General features: G+C 38.2%; 1 protein-coding gene and 1 pseudogene across 7 annotated transcripts in view; both read right to left on the bottom strand.

Annotated features, from left to right (window-relative positions):
* WDPCP (WD repeat containing planar cell polarity effector) overlaps nucleotides 1–22,433 on the bottom strand; it is a 785,671-nt gene that overhangs the window by 448,616 nt on the left and 314,622 nt on the right. The window lies entirely within an intron of this gene.
* On the bottom strand, nucleotides 16,960–22,113 carry LOC141584552 (uncharacterized; annotated as a pseudogene).

The following is a 22,433-nucleotide window of genomic DNA, read 5'->3' as shown; positions in this document are numbered from 1 at the left end:
AACAGAGACAGGGTTTCACCATGTTGAGCAGGCTGGTCTCGAACTCTTGACCTCAGGTAATCGGCCTGCCTCAGCCTCCCAAAGTCCTGGGTTCACAGATGTGAGCCACAGCGCCTGATTGGTCTTTTGTTTCTTCTCAGGGTTTTAAAATTATAATAGTAACACATACTTACTGTCCTTTAAAAAATGCAAACATACAGAAGTATTTTATATAAAAATCAATGTGTTATTCTCCCAGCTGCCCTCCTAACTCTGAAGGGAACCACTGCACAGGATGGCATGTGGCCTTCCAGACTTTCTCAATGTGCCTACAACATGTACACACCCATACCAACTTGTTTGTTTTGTGTTTTTATGAGGATAAAATGTTATTATATATATACAATTTTATTTGTTCACTGAACACCACATCATGGGTACTCTGTTAGCACAGATAGATCTACCAAATTTTTTAATAGCCACAATATGTTCCATTGAATAGTGACCATAACTGACTTATCCATTCTCTTAATAAACAATAATCTATTTCTAATTTTTGCCTTAAAAATAATATAACCATGAAAATATACATTCACACTTTATATTTTGATAGGTACTGCCAAGTCAGTTTCCGAAATGATTGGTAAATTTACATTTCCACCCATAACATGACTGCACTTTTTCCTATATCCTCAACAGCATGCATTATCCAATTTTTAAGTTGTTGCTAACCTGGTAGGTGAAAATTTATCTTACAATGTTTTCATTTTTCCATTCATTAATAAGACCAAACATCTTTTCACAGATTTTAAAAACAATTTGTTCTCTCTATAAATTACCTGTTCCTGTATTTTACCCATCTTTCTATTAAGTTCTTTATCCCTATGTGTGTATGAATGATATTAATCTATTGTTATATACTTTAGGCATGTTTAGTCATTTAAAATTTTTGTCACTAACATTACATATGAAGAGAATAAGAGAATGTCGAATCCAAATTTAAAAAAAAAAAAAAAACTGGGCATAACATAAAAAGCTCTTTAGACTCAATTAAACTAGTGCTGTGCAAAGTGCCAAAGAGATTTAGACTCCAGCCAGACTGTGGCACTTCACAGCTGCTAACCACTGGTCATATGATGCTATTTCAACATGAAGCAAAAGGTGACAGATTTCTATATTCCAAGAATATCTGTGCATCATTCTTACTAAAAGAAGTTAAAACAAATTCTATGCCAAGAAAGAAAAGTAGGAATTCCTTCACTTTCTTCAAATAAATCGTGGCAAAAATCTTTTTAAAATCTCCTGTTAAATTTGGCAAATATTTCTCTAGGGCACGTTCAAATGGTTTTATTCACTTAATTAAATAGATCTTGTCAATTTAACATTTTCCATATTATAAGCAGTTTTGACATTTAGACAATTTATCAATAACTTCTTCATTGTGGTCTGTTTCCTCTTCTTTCTACTCATTACATGCAACAAATTAAATCTCACTAATATTTAAAGATTGGTCCTGACCTCTGCATACTCATTTTCTAGGTTCCTATTAATACAAACATCTTGTTTGCTAATGCTCATTTTAAATATTTTGCTGCACACAATTTTCCATTATTCCAGAGAGACTTCTATCTAGTTGAAGTGCATTTTTTCCATGACCTAAAAAATAACTGCAATAGTTTGTATGAGGCACTGGGGGGAAGTATGCTTGCAAAGGCAAATAGTAATAATAATCAATATCATCATCTCTTACCACCTCCACTCAACACAGATACCTACTTTTCTGATCTTCAAAAATATGATCTTAATTCTTCTTTTTAGGGTATACCTCAACCACAACAATGAAAGGACAAGGAAAATAGAAATGTTAGCAATGTAATAATAATAATTAATTCTAGACTAAAACTCTATAAATATAATTTTATGCTACACTTGGATAGAAAAAAATGTAACTTTGAAGAGAAAATAAATTACATTTCAGGAATAACTCCTAGACAGCTAAAATAAAGGCAAGAGAACACTGCAATGCTCTTATCTAAACCAATGCTTAAATACCAAAATAACTTCTCAATTTAGGATTATTGTTTTGAAAAGCATATAAATCAAAGACTGTTATGAAGTGAGCAAGAATTTTTAAAAAAGAAAAGAAAGAAATCCTTTCTTTACAAATAGAATAGGCAGTGGAAAATTTTGGAGTGGCCTGCAGCTATACCACCTCTACCTTGTCAGATTTCACTTGTCAACACTTTGATGACAGATTGCTACCCCCTCCTCTGAAAAACAAACTCTAGTAACTGCTGAAAGAAATGGCTTCTTATAAAAAGTGAAATATCTCATGCAATTTGATAGTTGTATACTTTTAAATCTTTCTTTTCTATAAAAGACCTGAAAAACTTTTTTCTATGGCTTCTAGAAAAACTTAGAAGCTAAAGAACCCTCTTAACATGGGGAAGAGAAAAGTGGGCAACATTTTTAAATATTTACTAAATGTACTTTATATTCACTATTTCATTTAATACTCACAAAAGCCTTCTGAAATTATGTACTAAGGTGGGGGGTGGTGTGTGTGTGTGTGTGTGTGTGTGTGATATTTTGTTCACATATGCATAAAAACATTTTTCTGGATAGGGAATAACAGTTTCTCGAAAGAGTCCATGTGCCTCCTCTGGCACAAATCAACTCTGACAGACCCTAAACCCCTTAATTTACAAATATGGAAACTGAAATCTACAGGGGTAATTTGCACAAATTCAATCATCTTGTTAGAGGAACAATTAGGACTAAAATTTCTGTCCGCAGATTATCTGTGCAGTGGTCTTTCAACTCTATCTCCCTCTGCCTAAATGCTGTGCTAAAAGGAGCCTTTTGACCCCTGAGACAAATGTCAGTTTAGACTTGTATAATTAATCCATGGAAAGGGTTATCTATGGAAACTATCTTCTGACCAACTTTTACTTCAATTTACTTTGCTTAGAAAGCTCTTGGAGAAAGTAAACTGAATGACTAAGGAGGATTTTAAATTAGTATAACAATACTTTATAAGTAAATTGATGTATATAAAATATCTGATTAAATCTAGTACTTATGCACTAAAGAATCTTATCACTACTTCTTAGCAAACTTCATAGATGATATAAAAGCTCTGATATGAATTATTAACATTTATGGCTGACTGGCAAATAAATTAATGTCTTCCTGTTAAGTTATTGTGTTATATCACAGAAGCTTTATTTCTATTTTGACTACCCTTATGTGGTAGTGATACCCTTTAAGTTTTCAGCCCCTCAGTCTTTATGACAAGTTCATAATGAAATGTAAACAAGCTCTAAATAGTCACAGTTCATAAGAGTTCTGCAGCAAAGTCTTTAATATTGTGATTGGATCTTCCTTCATAATCTTTCTTCCCTGATTGTTTTCAACTTTACTAATGGTTTGTCACAGAGTTATTACTTATATAAAATTTTTAGTATTTTGTTTCAATGGTTGAATAAAGAACCAAAGTAGATAACTTAGGAAAGAACAGCCTTTTCTTACTGAAATGAAAGCCTGTGAATAATCACCAAGATCCTTGAGAAGGGATCAATTTCACTGCAATATATTTAACACAAGCATACATCATCACAGCTTAAAATATTAATTCCCTACTATAGTAGGAAATTATTACCTGATATTTAAAAATCAGTAGAATGAAATAACAAAAATTCTAGATTATGATGTTTTGCCCTAAAGCCCAAACAAGTTTCAGATTAATAAAAAATGTTTCCTATGCTTTTAATTTTTTATTCTATATTAAAATATAGAAGAGTAAATGCAAAAACATAATTGAAAATCTGTAGCAAATGATAATTGTTCAATAAATGTGTTTCTCTTTCATGAATATTCAATATCCTTAAAATAATGAGTCTGATTTCAAAAATAACTAAACAGAAAAAGGAGTTTCACTGGATATCATTTTATCTTCTAATTATTTTTAGTATGGTTCAACCTACATTTACAAAGTATATGCTAAGTGCAACCACTGAGCAGCACCATGCTAGGCATTCACAATACGATGTTAAGAAACCAAAGAACTTGTTCTTGAGGAGATCAAAACTTAGTGGGGAGTATAGGGATGAAGAAAAATAATGAACACAATTACATCAGAGTATGGCAAATAAAATAGAATCACATCCAGGAATTTAGTACACATAAGAGTTATAACTTCTAGCATCTAATACACTCTCAATCACAACAAAAATAGAACTCATATATTCATTTTCAAAACCTGAAACGTCTTTAAAGAAAATGAACAGCAAGTATGTGATCCATACAAATTTACTAATTCTAAAGTCACTGTAATTCACACTTGATGGTTTCTGAAATTTTATGTATCTTATTATGAATGTGTACATTTATATGTGTGTTTTTTATCATCAAACTTGCATCTAAATAAACAACACCTTACAAACAATGGTAAATCAGTAGCAAGGAAACACAGTATATGCCAATGCTTGATTTCCTTTGGCAGTAAGACCAGCTCCAAATGACTTGGCAACATACACAAAGTCCTACATAGAGGACCATCCCCAAAAAGATAGGGGATTGAGTACATATACTTATTTTCATTCCCTTACAAACTCTTGTGAAAATGATAAAGCAGTTTAAAAAAAACTCAGAAGGCAAAATAATTAGTGGCAAGATAACAACAAAATAGATGGCATCCAAATTTTGGAGGGTAAAAAGCAAATGGGCAAGAGGTAATTGACAATAGATCTGAGAAAGCAGAAAGGAAGTATCAATGACAGACTGGATGAAGTGAAAAAGCACATGTACTGGAACCCTAGAAAAGCCCAGAAACTGGAAGCACTAAGTACTTCTGAAGAAATAGCTGTGCTTAGAACTGAAAACAAAAGAACTGTCTGAGAGTCTATGGCAGGCGTCCCCAAACTTTTTACACAGGGGGCCAGTTCACTGTCCCTCAGACCGTTGGAGGGCCGCCACATACTGTGCTCCTCTCACTGACCACCAGTGAAAGAGGTGCCCCTTCCTGAAGTGTGGCGGGGGGCCGGATAAATAGCCTCAGGGGGCCACATGCGGCCCGCGGGCCGGGCTGTAGTTTGGGGACACCTGGTCTATGGATACAATACTTAAGAATTCTAGGTGCTCTTCCCTGCCAACACAGTTGGGCAATGATCTCTCACTACCATAAAAGAAAAATGAAAATGGACTACTGAGAGATTATATCAGAGCAACATCTTAAGAAATAAAACATTACTGAGAGTGGGAAGGCTATGCTGAAAAGAGGGAGAAAAGAACTCCTGAGAGCCAAAACAAAAACAAACAAAAGAAGACTTGAAAGATACTTTTAAGGAACTCTCCCAGAAGAAAAACACACAAAGAGAGATGAGGTTGGGTGATCAGTCGGAGTGATTCTCAGTCATACATTAGACTAGGACAAATAACAGAGACAATGGGAGGGAAGAAATTATGAAGAAACAATACAAGAAAATTCCCCAGAACTGAAGTACATGACTTTCTCTGTTGAAAGAAATCACTAAGTACCCAGTACAATGTATTACAAAAGAAATAATCCCTATGCATATTATTGTGAAATATCAAAACAGTAGAGATAAAATACACTAAAAGTTTGCAGAGAAGGGAAAAAAAAGATCACACAAAAAGGATCAGGGCATCAGACTTTCTGAATCACAACACTGCAAGTTATTAGAAGAAAATGGAGTTTTGCTTTGAATTTCTAAAGGAAATTATTTCCTACCTATAGTTTTATATCTAGCCAAATTTTCACTTGAGCGTGAGGTTAGAAAAAGAGACATTCAAGGGGCAAAGTCTCAAGAATTAACTATCACGCACTGTCATTAAGGAAGTTTCTCACCGAAGGATGAAATAAACCCAAGAAGGAGGATGATATGGAATCCAGGAACGGAACAAAACTGGACAGAGAATTTGTTTGACAAACTGACAGAAGCAGGCTTCAGAAGGTGGGTACTAACAAACTCCTCCGAGCTAAAGGAGCATGTTCTAACCCAATGCAAGGAAGCTGAGAACCTTGATAAAAAGTGAGAGGAAATGCAAATCAGAATAACCAGTTTAGAAAAGAACATAAAAGACTCAATGAAGCTGAAAACAAAGCACAAGAACTTTGTTAAACATACAGAAGTATCAACAGCTGAATCAATCAAGCAGAAGAAAGGATATGAGATTGAACATCAACATAATGAAATAAAGTGTGAAGACAAGATTAGAGAAAAAAGAATGAAAAGAAACAAATAAAGCCTCCAAGGAATATGAGACTATGTGAAAAGACCAAACCTATGACTGATTGTTGTACCTGAAAGTAACAGGGAGATTGGAACCAAGTTGGAAAATACACTTCAGGATATTATCCCGGAGAACTTCCCCAATCTAGCAGGGCAGGCCAACATTCAAATTCAGGAAACAGAGAACACCATAAAGATACTCCTCAAGAAGAGCAACCCCAAGACATATAATCATCAGATTCACCAAGGTTGAAATGAAGGGAAAAATGTTAAGGGCAGGCAGAAAAAAAGATTGGGTTACCCACAAAGGAAAGTGCATCAGACTAACAGTGGAACTCTACAAGCCAGAAGAGAGTGGAGGCCAATATTCAACACTCTTATTAAAGAAAAGAATTTTCAACCCAATATTTCATATCTAGCCAAACTAAGCTTCATAAGTAAAGGAGAAAATAAAATCCTTTACAGAAAAGCAAATGCTGAGAGATTCTGTCACCACCAGGCCTGCCTTACAAGAGCTCCTGGTGGAAGCACTAAATATGGAAAGGAAAAACCAGTACCAGCAACTGCAAAAACAAACCAAAATGTAAAGACCATCGACAATATGAAGAAACTGCAACAACTAATGGGCAAACTAACCAGCTGGCATCATAATGACAGGATCAAATTCACACATAACAATATTAACCTTAAATGTAAACTGGATAAATGCCCGAATTAAAAGGCACAGACTGGCAAATTGGATAGTCAAGACCCATTGCTATATTCAGGAGATGCATCTCATGTGCAAAGACACACATGGGTTCAAAATAAAGGGATGAAGAAATATTTACCAAGCAAATGGGAAGTTAAAAAAAAAAAGTAGGGTTTGCAATCCTAGTCTCTGACAAAACAGATTTTAACCCAACAAAGATCAAAAAAGACAAAGAAGGGTGTTACGTAATGATAAAGGGATCAATGCAACAAGAAGAGCTAACTGTCCTAAATATATATCCACACAATTCAGGAGCACCCAGATTCAAAAGAAAGTTCTGAGAGACCTACAAAGAGACTTAGACTCCCACAAAATAATAGTCGGCGACTGTAACACTCCACTGCCAATATTAGACAGATCAACGAGACAGAAAACAAACAAGGATATTCACGACTTGACCTCACCTCTGGACCAAGCAGACCTAATAGACATCTACAAAACTCTCCACCCCAAATCAACAGAATATACATTCTTCTCAGCACCACATAGCACTTATTCTAAATTCGACCACATAAATTGGAAGTAAAACATTCCTCAGCAAATGCAAAAGAATGGAAACCATAACAAACAATCTCTCAGTCCACAATGCAATCAAAATAGAACTCAGGATTAAGAAATGAACTCAAAACCATACAACTTCATGAACAACTGGCTCCTGAATGTCTACTGGATAAACAATGAAAGGAGAAATAAAGACCAACGAGAATTAGGACACAATGTACCAGAATCTCAGGGACACATTCAAAGCAGTGTCTAGAGGGAAATTTATATAAATGCCCACATGAGAAGTGAGGAAAGATCTAAAATCGACACCCTATCGTCAAAATTGAAAAAGCTAGAAAAACAAGATTAAAAAAACTTCAAAAGCTAGCAGCAGACAAGAAAAAACTAAGATCAGAGCAGAACTGAAGGAGATAGACACAAAAACCCTTCAAAGTATCAATAAATACAGGAGCTGGTTTTTTGAAAAGATCAACAAAATAAACCACTAACCAGATTAATACAAAAGAAAAGAGAAGAATCATATAGATGCAATGAAAAATGATAAAGGGGATGATACCACCAATTCCACAGAAATACAAACTACCATCAGAGATTACTACAAACAATTCTATGCACATAAACCAGTAAATCTGGAAGAAATAGATAAATTCCTTGACACTTGCACCCACTGAAGACTAAACCAGGAAGCAGTTGAAACCATGAATAGACCAATAACAAGGGCTGAAGTTGAGGCAGCAATTAATAGCCTACCAAACAAAAAAACTCCAGGTCCAGATGGGTTCACAGCCAAATTCTACCAGATATACAAAGAACTGGTACTCTTCCTTCTGAAACTCTTCCAAACAATGTGAAAGGAGGAATTCCTCCCTAACTCATTTTATGAAACCAACATCAACCTGATACCAAAACCAGGCAGAGAATGAAAAAAAAAAAAAAGAAAATTTCAGGTCAATCTCTATGATGAACATTGATGCAAAAATCTTCAATAACATACTGGCAAGACGATTACAATAGCAAATCAAAAAGCTTATCCATCACAATCAAGTAGGCTTCATCCCAGGGATGTAAGACTAGTTCAACATACACAAGTCTATAAATGTAATCCATCACATAAATAGAACCAAAAACAAAAACCACATGATTATCTCAATTGATGCAGAGAAGGCCTTCGACAAAATTCAACAGCTCTTTATGCTAAAAAATCTCAATAAACTAGGTATCAATGGAAAATATCTCAAAATAACAAAAGCTATTTACAACAAACCAACAGCCAATATCATACTGAAAACACAAAAACAAAGCATGCCCTTTGAAAACTTGCTAGACAAGGATGCCCTCTCTCACCACTCCTATTCAATATATTATTGGAAGTTCTAGCCAGAGCAATCAGGCAAGGAAAAGAAATAAAGAGTATTCAATTAGGAAAGCAGGAAGTCAAATTGTCTCTATTTGCAGATGACGTGACTGTATATTTAGAAGACCCCATCGCCTCAGCCCAAAATCTCCTGAAACTGATAAGCAACTTCAGCAAAGTCTCAGGATACAAAATCAATGTGCAGAAATCACAAGCATTCCTATACACCAATAACAAACTAAAAGAGAGCCAAATCAAGAGGGAACTGCCATTCACAATTGCTACAAAGAGAATAAAATACCTAGGAATACAACTCACAAAGGATGTAAAGGATCTCTTCAAAAAGAACTACAAACCACTGCTCAAGGAAATAAGAGAGGACACAAACAGATGGAAAAACACTCCATGATCATGGTTAGGAAGAATCAATATCATGAAAATGGCCATACTGCCCAAAGTAATTTATAGATTCAGCACTCTCCCCATCAAGCTACCAATGACCTTCTTCACAGAACTGGGAAAAAAACACTTTAAACTTCATATGGAAACAAATGAGAGCCTGCATAGCCAAGACAATCCTGAGCAAAAAGAACAAAGCTGGAGGCATCATGCTGCCTACCAACCAAGAAAAGCCCAGGACCAGATGGATTCACAGTCAAATCCTACCAGAGGTACAAATAGTAAGAGCTATTTATTACAAACCCACAACCAATATCATATTGAATGGGCAAAAGCTAGATGCATTCCCTTTGAAAACCAGCACAAAACAAGGAAGTCCTCTCTCACCACTCCTAATCAACATGTATTAGAAGTTCTGGCCAGGAGGCCGGGCGCAGTGGCTCAAGCCTGTAATCCCAGCACTTTGAGAGGCCGAGGCGGGTGGATCTCGAGGTCAACAGATCGAGACCATACTGGTCAACATGGTGAAACCCCGTCTCTACTAAAAATACAAAAAATTAGTTGGGCATGGTGGCACGTGCCTGTAATCTCAGCTACTCAGGAGGCTGAGGCAGGAGAATTGCCTGAACCCAGGAGGCAGAGGTTGCGGGTGAACCGAGATCGCGCCACTGCACTCCAGCCTGGGTAACAAGAGCGAAACTCTGTCTCAAAAAAAAAAAAAAAAAAAAGAAGTTCTGGCCAGGGCAATCAGGCAAGAGAAAGAATAAAGGGTATTCAAACAGGAATAGAGGAAGTAAAACCATCTCTGTTAGCGGATGGTATGATTGTATATTTAGAAAACCCCATCATCTGGCCAGTACGGAGGCTTACACCTGTAATCCCAGCACTATGGAAGCCCAAGGTGGGCAGATCACAAGGTCAGGCATTCAAGACCAGCCTGCTAAGTATGGTGAAACCTGTCTTTACTAAAAATACAAAAAAAAAAAAAATTAGCCAGGCATGGTGGCAGGCGCGTGTAGTCCCAGCTACTTGGGAGGCTGAGGCAGGAGAATTGCTTGAAGCCGGGAGGCAGAGGTTATAGTGAGTGAGAGCACGCCATTGCACTCCAGCCTGGGTAACAGAGCGAGTATCTACCTCAAGAAAAAAAAAAAGAAAACACCATTGTCTCAGATCAAAATCTCCTTAAGCTGATAAGCAACCTCAGCAAGTCTCAGGACACAAAATCAATGTGCAAAAATCACAAGCATTCCTATACATCAATAATAGACAAACATGGAGCCAAATCATGAGCAAACTCCCCCTTACAATTGCTACAAAGAGAATAATATACCTAGGAATACAACTTACAAGGAATGTAAAGGACCTCTTCAAGGAGAACTACAAACCACTGCTCAAGGAAATAAGAGAGGACACAAACAAATGGAAAAACATTTCCAGGCTCATGGATAGGAAGAATTGATATCATGAAAATACAAAACTGATGGGCTGCCCACAGTTAGCATTAATTATTTAGGAGTTACATGCTCTGTAGTCCCAAACTAATTTACAGATTCAACGCTATTCCCATCAAGCTACCATTGACTTTCTTCACACAATTAGAAGAAAGCTACTTTAAATTTCATATAAAATTAAAAAAAAAAAAAGAGTCCACATATCCAAGATACTCCTAAGCAAAAAGAACAAAGCTGGAAGCATCACACTACTTGACTTCAAACTATACTACAAGGCTACAGTAACAAAAACAGCATAGTACTGGTACCAAAATAGATATATAGACCAACGGAACAGAACAGAGGCCACAGAAATAACCCCACAAATCTACAACCATCTGATCTTTGGTAAATCTGACAAAAACAAGCAATGAGGAAAGGATTCCCTATTTAATAAACGGTGTTGGGAAAACTGGCTAGCTATATGCAGAAAACTGAAACTGGACCCCTTCCTTAAACCTTATACAAAAATTAACTCAAGATGGATTAAAAATTTAAACATAGACCTAAAACCATAAAAACTCTAGAAGAAAACCTAGGCAATACCATTCAGGACATAGGCATGGGCAAAGACTTCATGACTAAAACACCAAAAGCAATGGCAACAAAAGCCAAAATTGACAAATGGGATCTTATTAAACTAAAGAGCTTTTGCACAGCTAAAGAAACTAGCATCAGAATGAACAGGCAACCTACAGAATGGGAGAAAATTTTTGCAATCTATCCATCTGACAAAAGGCTAATATTCAGAATCTACAAAGAACTTAAGTTTACAGAAAAAAAAAACCCATCCAAAAGTGGGTGAAGGATATGAACAAACACTTCTTCAAAGAAGATATGTACGCAGCCAACAAATATTTTAAAAAGCTCATCATCACTGGTCAATAGAGAAATGCAAATCAAAACTACATTGAGATACCATCTCATGCCAGTTAGAATGGTGATCATTATAAAATCAGGATACAACAAATGCTAGAGAGGATGTGGAGAAACAGGAACGCTTTTACACTGTTGGTGGGAATGTAAATTAGTTCAACCATTGTGGCAGACAGTGTGGCAATTCTTCCAGGATCTAGAACCAGAAATACCATTTGACTCAGCAAGCCCATTACTAGGTATATACCCAAAGTATTATAAATCATTCTACCATAAAGACATGTACACACGTATATTTATCGTGGCACTATTCACAACAGCACATACTTGGAACCTACCCAAATGCCCATTAATGTTAGACTAGCTAAAGAAAACGTGGCACATATACACCACAGAATACTATGCAGCCATAAATAAGAATGAGTTCATGTCCTTTGCAGGGACATGGATGAAGCTGGAAACCATTATTTTCAGCAAACTAACACAGGAACAGAAAACCAAACACCGCATGTTCTCACTCAAGTGGGAGTTGAACAATGAGAACATTCAGGCATGGGGAGGGGAACATCACATACTGTTGCCTGTCATCAGGTGGGGGAAAGGGGAGGGATAGCATTAGGAGAAATACCTAGTATCAATGACGGATTGATGATTGCAGCAAACCACGGTGGCACATGTATACTTATGTAACAAACCTGCACGTTCTGCACATGTAACCCAGAACTTAAAGTATGATTAAAAAATTAAAAAAGAAAGAATTCAGGAAATAAGGGATTCAACACAAGAACAAAGAAAAAAGAATTTACAGAATAATGATGAAAGGAAATCCTACATCTGCATCTCATGAGGAAGACAGCAAATTCAGGTTTAATCAGGAGAGCAAAGAACTTTCAGAGAGGTAGTTTCAAGAAAAAATAAAATGTACAGAGTAATAGAAGCCTGAAGCTTCTGAACTTACATAAAGAAGACTTATACTTCTGGGGAAGTTGGGAATGAAGAAATAATAGGTCTATATTAAAAAGCATATTTAAAAAAAGCAATTATTTACTTCAGAGAAAACGAAAAGTTGTACAAAAAAATAATTATAGTATGCTACATGATCACATGAGCTTTGAATATTTACATCGTTAGAAAAACGTAAACATACAATATTGATTAAACAAAAATGGTGGTGTAATCATGTTGGAGGGGAGAAAGGAAATATGTATGGGAGAGGATAAGTACTGAAGTAGGGGTTGTTGGAGCTCAGATTACTAGACCCCAGAGTCTGGCACTCTGGCATGCTGAGCACTTTGAAGGAGACTTGAGGCCTCTGAAGCAAAATATCTCAGATGTTCTACTGCTCTTCTGTCTCCCTCTTTTCCCCAAAAAATGATTCACAGAAATCAGAATTCCTCTTCTCCAAGTGTCATAGACACTAGAACTCCTCTCCTTCAAAGCAAGCCATAAAACCTAGAAAGGTTACTCTCTCCTCTCTCTCTTGAAGACCCTCATTCCACAGGGGTCCTGCCCCATACCTCTGAGGAAGAAATGCTACACAGAGAGGCCAAGATGAATCTGGACAAGGCTTACTGGGTTTCCCCCATCAATCTATTACCATTACTCCCCGCCGTGTCCAGTCACATTTCTACAAACTGTCCACTTCATTGAACCTAGGCATAAAAACATAGTTTTCCCTGGATCTTTGGGTCTTCATTTCTGTAGGCTCTTGTGTCACATAAGACTTTTGTTAAATAAATTTACTATGCTTTTCTCTTGTTAACCTATCCTTTGTTAAAGGAGTGTTCGCTGTAACTCTTACGATGGGTGAGGAAAAGGATCACCCCTTGCATTTAAAGGTGCTCAATAAAAGGTTTAATACTATTACAGAGAAATGATCAGTTCCTACAGAGTTAAATTCTCTTTTTTCAAAGTAAGAATAGATTAAAAATTAAAATTTTTTAAATGATGAAATAAGTACATGCACATTGTTTATAAACGTGGAAGCAAATACCAGAAGAAATAATTTAAAAATTGAAATGAGTTGCCTCTGGAGAGAGCTGGGCAAGATGAATGCTTTTGCTTGTTATGAGCCTTATAAAATTCTTTGACTTTGTATACTATATATGTGGGCTATTTTTTAAAGTGACCCACCTCCTACCAAGTTCACTCAGAACACATCTGCAGATGGGAATAGCAGTAAACACTGAGTAAATGCCTCATCCTAGGTGCTTTGCCCTCTCCTGTGCTAATACCTTTAATGTCTTGGTAAGCATCCTTTTTTCTTACTTCAAATTGATAGTCTTTAACTACACGGTTTGCACCATTGATACAGCTAATCATATTACCCTGACAGGCACTTTCAATGAAAGAGTATTTTCTGTTAGAAGTGCAACTAGGATTTTTTCCAGGATAATTCAGCACTTTGGTTTTGCAACATTCCATGATGTCACCTGGCATTTAAAAATAGGTATAAAACTTCTGGGCTGCTCACAGTTAGCATTTATTATTTAGCAGTTACATGCTTTGTAGAACGGCAAGCTAAGTTATAGCTCTTGATAGACGTTAAACACCTAAATACAGATATAGAGTTCAGGAGTTTGATCTGGAATGAAAATATGGGTTTAGGAGCCAACCCTGCAATTGAAGCCATAGAGGTGGAGAGAGAGAGTGGAAGCTAGAGGATTCTCAAGACAAAGAGAGGATTTATATTTTAAGACAGAATAGACATGAACTACGAATTATTCTTACCACTCGTGTATTTGCAACCTCTCTTCCCATAGGATCTCCTTTCAAGAGAAATTAGACAGGGCCAGGACTGCGAATAACACAGCATCATAATTGATTTTGGTGCCAACTCAGACTGCAGTTGTGTGTCTGTAAATTTTCAGTTGGTGCCAGCCAACGAGAAGGTGCCCAGGTATTCAAAGAAGGGTTTGCCATTTTTTCAACAGGTAATAAATACTGCATGTCAGTTATTTTCTAATGAAAATTAGATGTACATATTTTAACTATAAAATGTTTTAATATAGTTGTACATCAAAAGCTTTATAGTAAGCTATACCAGAGGAGTATTAATTTCTTCTGGTAAAGCTTAATACATATGAGTGTGTGGTAGATGTGGCACAAGCACTGATAACCATACATTCTCTTTTGATGAACATTCTAATTTATACTTATGTAAAGTACCTAATTTGCAAAATTGATATCTGAACATGATTTAGTTATTTCAAATATAAACTTTATAGTGTGACTTGCACGTTATCCAATATGTGGCACACTCACAAGTACTTTCCATTAAAGATGCTCAATAAAAGGTTTAATACTGTTACAGATAAATGGCCAATTCCTAAAATGAAAACTAGATTTGTGTGAGGTGTTGCTAACTTCCTAGTTATAATTTAAATACAGGTAGTGCTCGACTTAAGACCACGGTCGGGACCGCTGAACAGTCGTAACACGATTTGGTCGTAAGTTGAGTAGGCTATATGTACAGTTGAAATGGTGCATGCAGAGATGGTAGTGCTGCCAGAAGCTGGTCTGCACCGTCATATGCCCAGCTGGGCAACGTTTGTGCTGCCAGACGCAGAGCAGTAGTGGCTAGCGATTGTGGTCGTAAAGTCGAATAGTCGTAAGTTGCATAGGTCGTTTAAGTCAATCAATACCTGTAACAGATTATGCTAGGAAAATCGCAACTTGCCTTTAGAGATTGCATTTATTTGTTTCTAAATTGGCAAATTTGGAAAATCTCCAAAAGTTTTAATGTTACTCATTTTCTGCTTGATCAAGAAGAAACTTCTCTTCAATTATTTATAGAGTGCCTACTACATGCTGAGTGCTTTATGTGCACTTTCTCATTTAGATTTTATAATCACTGCTGGGCACAGTGGCTCATGCCTATAATCCCAGCACTTTGGGAGGCCAAGGCACGTGGATCACTTGAGACCAGGAGTTCAAGACCAGCCTGGTCTACATGACAAAACTTCGTCTATACCAAAAATACAAAAAATAGCTGGGCATGGTGGTGCATGCCTGTAATCCCAGCTCTGAGAGGCAGAGGCAGGAGACTGGCTTGAACCCTGGAGGCAGAAGTTGCAGTGGGCCAAGATCATGCTATTGCACTCCAGCCTGGGTGACAAAGCCAGACTCCATCTCAAAAAAAAAAAAAAGTTTTATAATCACCATTGAGGTAGTATTTCCTTATTTTATAAAGTAGAAAAGTGATGGAGCTAAATTTTTAGCACAAATCTGTCTAATTCTAAAGCCCATCATTTTGTCACTACATTCTTCCTTTAATGTAAGGTATTTAGAACAATTTTTTATTGATACATAATAGACATATTTCGGGTTACATGTGATATTTCAATATATTCATTAATGTGTAATAATCAAGTCAGGGTAGTAAATGGAATGCCCATCACCCTCAAAATTTATCTTTTCTTTATGCTGAGAACACTCAAATTATTCTCTACTATTTTGAAATATACAATAGATTATTGTTTAGTCATACTAATGGTTTATTAAATATGAGTCTTATTTCTTCTACCTACTTTTATTTTTAAAGTTCTGACTGCTTTGCCTCAAAATGGAGCTGCTACAGCCCTCTGTGAGGCTCAGAGCCTTCATTCACAGATGCCTATCACCTCTGACCAGAGTGAGAGGGGTAGCCAGCCACTGTGTTGTGAAGGCACTCAAACAGCCTATGTGGAAGCCTATGCGAAGAGGAGCAGAAGCTGGACTCTTGCCAGTGACCACCACGTCTCTGTCAGCCATGTGAATGAGCCATCTTGAATGGAAATCCACCAACTCCAGGTAAGCCTTCAGATGATTGCCACCTCATAAGAAATCTTGACCCACAATAGCCTACCTGGTCCATTCTCAAATATCTTACACACAGAAACTGTGAGGATAATACTTTTTTTCAAGTTCTGATATTTTTTAAAAATATGAGTAATGCATTTTAAATGTGAGCCACCTTCCCACTCTTATCACAAACTTTTTCCTTTCCCAGCAACATGGAGTACATGCTAACTACATACAAATGACCACTCTTTTATTAAGGGGGATGGGGACAGGGAGATAAACAGGGAGGTAGGGAAGAACGTGGGAGGAAGAAGAGAAAGAGAAAAAAAGAAAAATAAAAACCTTTTCAAGTACATCTCAATATCTGCCACCACTTCATGTCCTCTTTTCCCTTATTGGCTCTTCTTTTCTAAAATACACCATCCTAAATCTATTTTTTCATCTCTACTATTACCACTCTAGTTTATGCCCTCATCTTATCTTGCCTAGAGCACTTCAGTAGCCTTCTGACTAGACTTCCATTTTGACTTCTGAGTCCCTATAACCCGTTTCCCGTCAAAATATAACACTATTTTTAAATGTTCATATATTATGTATAATATTTAAAAATATATTTTAAATATATGAATTAGATCATTTTCTTTGTCTAAGCCCCTTCAAAAGATTCTCATTGCCTGTGTCTCAAAGTTCTTATACTGGCTTATATACCCATGTGAGATTGCCTCTATCTCTTCTACATAATCTCTCTATTCCCCCAAGAAAGGCAGATTGGGTTGAAATTATAAAGAACCTAGGATAGGGCCGGGCACGGTGGCTCAAGCCTGTAATCCCAGCACTTAGGGAGGCCGAGGCGGGTGAATCACGAGGTCAACAGATAGAGACCATCCTGGTCAACATGGTGAAAACACGTCTCTACTAAAAATACAAAAAATTAGCTGGGCATGGTGGTGCATGCCTGTAATCCCAACTACTCAGGAGGCTGAGGCAGGAGAATTGCCTGAACCCAGGAGGCGGAGGTTGCGGTGAGCCGAGATCGCGCCACTGCACTCCAGCCTGGGTAACAAGAGTGAAACTCCGTCTCAAAAAAAAAAAACCTAGACCTAGGATAAAATGCAGTAAGTCTAAAATGTATCCCATAGACTAATAGTTTTCAAACTCTTTTTCTCTGGCAGAACACTTTTTCCTATAATAAAACATTATATATGACTCCAATATATAAAACTTGTACAAGTAGAGACTGGTTGAAGCAAGGTCCAGGGCCCCATTCCAACCACTAACACAAATTGTTCCCTAAAGCCAGAGGTTAGATGCATGGAGCCATCCTTTATTTCTTAAATTCTAGTTGTATTGCATATATAGGATGTACTTTCTATGTCTCAACTTCCCTGTCACATTTTCTTTTAGCTTTAAATCTGTAAATATTTGATTTTTATGTCATATTACTATTTTAGTTGGTAGCTAGATCTGTTACATTGTTTTACTCTATCTCTATGTACACACACACAGAGAGAGCATTAATTTTGGTTTTTTTCTTTTCTTTGAGATGGAGTCTCACTCTGTCTTACCCAGGCTGGGATAAAGTGGTGCAATCTCAGCTGACTGCAGCCTCCACCTCCTGAGTTCAAGGGATTATCCTGTCTCAGCCTCCTAAATAGCTGGGACTACAGGCATGTGCTACTGCACCCAGCTAATTTTATATTTTTAGTAGAGATGGGGTTTTATTATGTTGGCCAAGCAGTTCTCAAACTCCTGACCTCAGGTGATTTACCCACCTCAGCCTCCCAAAGTGCTGAAATACAGGTATGAGCCACCAGTATTTTTAATTTCAAAGACCTCTTTCTGATATTCAGAGGGAAGGCATTGGGAGTGGACAGAAAGAAGACACAAATCCTGGGCTGAAGGGGAAGGAAGCTGGGAACACTGCACAGGGCTACCAACACCAGGACTTGTTCCTGGTTCCCAATGACTCCTGGAGATGGGGTGAGTGGAGCAGGTGAGAAGCCATCTGCTCTCACCAAGGACCTCTGGAATTCTGGTAGCAGGAGCCCCACCACCTCCACAGAAACTTGAGCTGGCAGGGAAAGCTGCTTAGGTGAGTGGTAGGGGCAGAACTAAAGCCAGTGGGGAGCCCACAGGGTTTGGTGTGGGGAGCATCTGAGCATAGCCACAGATGCCCATAACCCCAATGCTCGCCAGGCACCCCTAGGACGTTAGCCGCAGGAAAACTGTCAGACCTGAACAGTGCAGGACAGTCTTGCCCATGAGACAGGGCCAGTCCAATCTGAGCACTCCCTTCACCTGGCCTCTCCTGGGGCCCCAGCCTTACCATGCCTGCTTGCAGTGCAGCCTCAGATGTCCAGCTAGGGTACCACGTGGGGTTACACCATAGCTCTTGCAGGGGTGAACTGGATCTGACCATTAGAGCACTCCAGCAGAGCAGCCCACACAAATGCACACCAACCTGCCCATGACCACCTCCCACCACAGACTTTCCTTTGCCCATGGCCACCCCCATATCACTTTGCTGGTGCATGTGCATATGGGCAAACCTCATCTCCCACTCACTGCCAGTGCATGGTGCACATGCACCCCACTGTACCACTGCTATCAGCATGTACACATCCTGCCACCCACTTCCATGCTGCTATTGGCCAACCTGAAGACACACCAGGAGACCAGTGGCCCCAGCCCCTAAACTGCACCATCATTGCACCAGCATGTTCATGCACAAACACACCACCAGCCTTTTTTCCAATAGCACCCTGCCCCTATACCAACAGGACCATTACTGTAAACCTACACACCAGTAACCCTGCCCTCTACCCTGCAAAGCCACTGCAACCTGCATGAATGAACATGGGCATGGAGAGCACCAGCCCCACACCTACCAGTGCCCCACCCCTATGCCAATACCACCACTGTTGCAAATGCCCAGAGCAAGGCTGGCACTCTTGCACCTGCCAGTGCCCTGCCACAGCCTATGAGAGTATACTCTGCCATGTGGCCAGCAAATGCAAACAAGCATGGATCCCACTGCCACTGCCCAATGAAGAGCTTTGGCTGGCATTACCATTAGCCACTCCTCAGTGCCTCCAGCACAAAACACCTCAGCCCCTCCAGCACACAAGTTTCCTAACCTCAAGGTGTGAGAACAAAGCTGGGAGCCTGATACCAGCTCCCCAGAGTTAGAGCATGCAGCCCAGGAGTCAGGAGCTAAGCCTTGGACCCTAAAAATTATCCAGAAGTCAACTGAACCCACCTTAAACAAGACAAATCCCCAAGGACATTAAGGAGGATTAAAAAAAAAAAAAAAATCAAAAGAGCCGCAACTTCAAAGATTGAAAAAACATCAGCCCACAAAGATGAGAAAGAATCAGCACAAAAACTCTGGCAACTCAAAAAAAAAAAATCAGGGTCTTCTTACCTCCAAATCACTGTACTAGTTCCCCAGCAATGGTTTTTAACCAAGCTGAACTGTCTAAAACGACAGATACAGAATTCAGAGTATGAATAGGAACAAAGATCACCAACATTCAGGAGAAAGTCAAAACCCAATCCAAGAAATATAAAGATTACAATAAAACAATACAGGAGCTGATAGGTGAAATGGTCATTGTAAGAAAGACCAAACTGATCTGCTAGAGCTGAAAAATACACTACAGGAATTTCATAATTAAATCACAAATATTAACACAAGAATCAACCAAGCTGAGGAAGGAATCTCAGAGTTTGAAGACTGGTTCTCCAAAATAACTCAGTCAGACAAAAACAAAGAAAAAAGTGATTAAAAAGAATGAACAAACCCTCCAAGAAATATGGGATTATGTAAAAAGACCAAATCTACAACTCACTGGCATCTCTGAAAGGGAGAAAGAGAAACCTAGCAACTTGGTAAACATGTATCAGGATATCATCCATGAAAATTTCCCCAATCTGTCTAGAGAGGCCAACAATCAAATTCAAGAAATGCACTACACAAGAAGATCATCCCCAAGACAAGGAATAATCAGGTCCTCCAAGGTCAAAATGAAAGAAAAAAATGTTTAAGGCAGCTAGAGAGAAGGAGTAGGTCACCTAGAAAGGGAACCCATTAAGGCTAACTGCAGATCTGTCAGCAAAGGCCCTACAAGCCGGAAGAGACTGGATGCCTACATTAAGCATTTTTAAAGAAAAGAATTTCCAGCCAGGTGTGGTAGCTCATGCTTGTAATCCCAGCACTTTGGGAGGCCAAAGTGGGTGGATTGCTTTAGAACAGGGGTTTGAGACCAGCCTGGGCAACATGGCAAAATCCTATCTCTACAAAAAAACACAATAATTAGATACGTATGGTAGGATACACCTGTCCAGCTACTCAGAAGGCTGAGGTGGGAGGATCACATGAGCCCAGGGAGGTCAAGGCTGCATGTGATCCTGCATGATTGTACCACTGCACTACAGCCTGGGCAATAAAGTGAGAGCCTGGTTAAAAAAATAATAATTAAAAAAAAAAAAAGAATTTTCTATCAAGAATTTTATATCCAGCCAAACTAAGTTTCATACTCAAAGGACAAATAAGATCCTTTTCAGACAAGCAAATGCTAAGGGATTTTAAAATTTGTTACACCCAGACCTGCCTTACAAGAGATCCTGAAGGGGGTGCTAAACATGGAAAGGAAAGACTGTCACCAGCCACAACAAAACCACATTGAAGCACACAGACCAGTGATACTATTAGGCAACCACACAAACACATCTGCATAATAATCAGCTAACAACATGACAGAATCAAATTTATATATCTATACCAACCTTGAATGTAAATATGCTAAATACCCTAATGAAAAGGTAAAGAGTGGCATGTTGGATAAAGAAGCAAAATCCAATGACACGCTGATGTCTTCAAGAGACTTGTCTCACGTACAATGAGACCCACAGGCTCAAAGTAAAGGGATGGAGAAAAAGCTACCAAGCAAATGGACAACTGAAGAAAGCAGGCGGTTGCTATTCTAATTTCAGACAAAACAAACTTTAAACCAACAAAAATCAAAAAAGACAAAGAAGGGCATTACAGAATCATAAAAGGCTAAATACACACCCCATACAGGAGCACCCAGATTCATAAAGCAAGTTCTTAGAGATCTACAAAGAGACTTAGATACTCACACAATAATATTAGGATACCTCAACACCCCACTGACAGATCATCAAGGCAGAAAACTAACAAAGCTATTTAGGACCTGCACTCAACACTGGACCAAATGGACCTAATAGACATCTACAGAACTCTCCACCCAAAATTAAGAAAAAATTCATTCCTCTCATCTGCACATAGCACATACTCTGAAACTGACCACCCAACTGGCCATAAAACAGTCCTCAGTAAATTCAAAAACAGCAAAATTATAGCAACCACACTCTTGGGCCACAATGAAATAAAAACAGAAATTATTGCTAAGAAAATCACTCGAAACCACACAATTACACGGAAATTAAACAATCTGTTCCTGAATGACTTCTTAGTAAACAGTGAAATTAAGGCAGAAATGAGGGAAGTCTTTGAAACTAATGAGAACAAAGATACAACATACCAAAATCTTGGGGACACAGCCAGAGTGGTTTTTTTTTTTTTTTTTTTTTATACTTTAAGTTTTGGGACACGTGCAGAATGTGCAGGTTTGTTACATACGTATACACATGCCAGGGTGGTTTGCTGCACCCATCAACCCGTCATTTACATTAGGTATTTCTCCTAATGCTATCCCTCCCCTAGCCCCCCAACTCCCTGACAGGACCCAGTATCTGATGTTCCCCTCCCTGTGTCCATGTGTTCTCACTGTTCAACTTCCACCTAGGAGTGAGAACATGCTAAATGGGAAGTTTATAGAACTAATCACCCACATCAAAAAGTTTAAAAGATCTCAAATTAACAACCTAACATCACACCCAGAGGAACTAGAGAAACAAGAGCAAACAAATCCCAAAGCTAGCGGAAGACAAGAAATAACCAAAATCAGAGCTGAACTAAAGGAAATTCACACACACACACACACACACACACACACACA

Source organism: Saimiri boliviensis, chromosome 1 (genome assembly GCF_048565385.1).
Source record: "Saimiri boliviensis isolate mSaiBol1 chromosome 1, mSaiBol1.pri, whole genome shotgun sequence".
Classification (NCBI taxonomy): domain Eukaryota; kingdom Metazoa; phylum Chordata; class Mammalia; order Primates; family Cebidae; genus Saimiri; species Saimiri boliviensis.
The sequence above is the reverse complement of the archived record's forward strand: the minus strand, read 5'-3'. Positions and strand labels throughout refer to the sequence as shown.